The sequence below is a fragment of the Clupea harengus genome, chromosome 2 (assembly GCF_900700415.2).
Source record: "Clupea harengus chromosome 2, Ch_v2.0.2, whole genome shotgun sequence".
In the NCBI taxonomy this organism is placed as follows: Eukaryota; Metazoa; Chordata; class Actinopteri; order Clupeiformes; family Clupeidae; genus Clupea; species Clupea harengus.
This window is the reverse complement of record NC_045153.1, coordinates 7,428,404-7,430,903: the sequence shown is the minus strand read 5'-3', so window position 1 is coordinate 7,430,903 and position 2,500 is coordinate 7,428,404. Positions and strand designations below refer to the sequence as shown.

Below are 2,500 nucleotides of genomic sequence, written 5' to 3'. Positions count from 1 at the left end.
ATGCAATTCTGTTTGTGTGTGAGTGTGAGTGTGCGTGTGCACGTCTGTGTTTGTGTGTGACTGTTCTCGTGTGTGCTTAATGGTGTGTGTGTGTGTGTGTGTGTGTGTGTGTGTGTGTCTGCGTGTGACTGTTCTCGTGTATGCATAATGGTGTTTGTGCACGTGTGTGTGTGTGTTGTAAGAGCCTTGGCAGGAAGCAGACACACACACACACACACACACACACACACACACACACACACCCTTGAGCCTGGGCCCATTTGCGATTCTTTTCATGTGGAAGTGGCTGTGTGCTGAGCCTGTCCCTCTTTTACACCACATGAAAGACACACGACTGCTGCGTTCCCTCAAGAGATCCTCACCCCCGAGCGAGAGAGAGAGAGACTGTCAGAGAGAGACTGAGAGAGAGAGAGAGAGAGAGAGAGAGAGAGAGAGAGAGAGAGACTGTCGGAGAGAGAGAGAGAGAGAGAGAGAGAGAGAGAGAGAGAGGGGGAGGAAGGGAGAGAGAGAGAGAGAGAGAGAGAGAGACTGTCGGAGAGAGAGAGAGAGAGAGAGAGAGAGAGAGAGAGAGAGGGGGGGAGGAAGAGAGAGAGAGAGAGAGAGAGAGAGAGAGAGAGAGAGAGACTGTCAGAGAGAGACTGTCAGAGAGAGAGAGAGAGAGAGAGAGAGAGAGAGAGAGAGAGAGAGAGAGAGAGAGAGAGAGAGAGAGAGAGAGAGGGAGAGAGGGAGGGGGAGGGAGGGAGGGGGAGAGAGAGAGAGACAAAGGGAGAGAGAGACAAAGGGAGAAATAGAGCCAGAGAGCCAGAGCCAGAGAGAATGAGCCTGTTCCCTGTTCAATCTTAATCTTGGGTCACCCGACCCCAGGTACACAGCTCTAATCACAGGTGTGACCCGACCCCAGATAGACAGCTCTAATTACAGGTGTGACCCGACCCCAGGTACACAGCTCTAATCACAGGTGTGGATGCACTCCGGGCACAGTGCTGCTGACTCAACCCATGTCCTCTGCTTAAGAGGAAGTACGTACTCAAAGATGGCTGTCCTATGCAGAAGTACGTACTCAAAGCTGGCTGTCCTCTGCAGAAGTACATACTCAAAGATGGCTGTCCTCTGCAGAAGTACATACTCAAAGATGGCTGTCCTCTGCTTAAGAGGAAGTACGTACTCAAAGATGGCTGTCCTCTGCAGAAGTACATACTCAAAGCTGGCTGTCCTCTGCTTAAGAGGAAGTACGTACTCAAAGCTGGCTGTCCTCTGCTTAAGAGGAAGTACATACTCAAAGCTGGCTGTCTAAAACATCTGAAAAGCCCATAAGTCCAAAAGCCCATAGAGATACATTGTGAGTGCCTAACAGTTAGAGCCCATAGAGAAATATTGTGAGTGCGTAAAAGTTCACTTCAGTAACCCATAGCCCACCAAATAGGCCTCATGTCGGACAAGGTAACTCAACGTACCCCCTTTCCCTCCCTCTAGGCAGCTGCTTTTACTTCTGGCAAACATCAAGATTTTCTAGAGCCATAAAAGGTGCAAATAATTGAGTTTCTCCCCAAACGCTTTTCGGCTGATGAAGCCTACTCTGATGAAGTTTACTCCATTCAAAATCAGTATTAACATCGATAACAAGATAACGTTAGCTCGCAGTGGCCAACAGTGGGAGTGGGAGTGTTCAGTTACCTTGCTAGCTTACGCCAGCTAGCTAACTCGTTCAAAAGTCACTGCTTTGACAGGTGCTGCTGCTGTTCTGTCCTGTGTACACATGATGAATCCAGGGGAATCCCAAGCGCTGTCTCTTTTTAAATGTTGAATTCAAGTCAGATGTAAGATGAGCTAGCTAGTTAGAAAAAAAATACAAAACTAACATTTGCTAACCGTAGCTAAAAAGCAGCTCATGCTAAGCAGGACATCAGCAGTTAACCGATTTCATTTGAACCTCGGAGAGCTTGAATATCAGAGAATCACAACGCCAGCCTTTTACAGATCGATTTGAGATATAATGAGATCGGATCACAAGGGGTCACTGGAGACGTGTGTGCGGAGACGCATTCTAATGCGAGGTGTGTGAACTGACCTACTTAGAGCTGTCCACTAGTGATCGGATCACCCAGGATGCATTTTAATACCAGGTGTGTGAACTGCCTGAGAGAGAGAGAGAGAGAGAGAGAGAGAGAGAGAGAGAGAGAGAGAGGGATGCAGAGAGAGAGAGAGATAGAGAGAGGGAGAGAGGGGATGCAGAGAGAGAGAGAGAGAGAGAGAGAGGGATACAGATAGAGAAAGAGAGGGATGCAGAGAGAGAGAGAGAGAGAGAGAGGGGATGCAGAGAGAGAGAGAGAGAGATAGAGAGAGGGATACAGATAGAGAAAGAGAGGGATGCAGAGAGATAGAGAGAGGGGTGCAGAGAGAGAGAGCGAGCGAGAGAGAGAGAGGGGGATGCAGAGAGAGCGAGAGAGAGAGGGATACAGAGAGAGAGGGGATGCAGAGAGAGAGAGGGGTGCAGAAAGAG

At 49.0% G+C, this 2,500-nt stretch overlaps 1 protein-coding gene across 1 annotated transcript in view; it reads left to right on the top strand.

Annotated features, from left to right (window-relative positions):
* LOC105899121 (partitioning defective 3 homolog B-like) overlaps positions 1–2,500 on the top strand; it is a 248,893-nt gene that overhangs the window by 80,449 nt on the left and 165,944 nt on the right. The window lies entirely within an intron of this gene.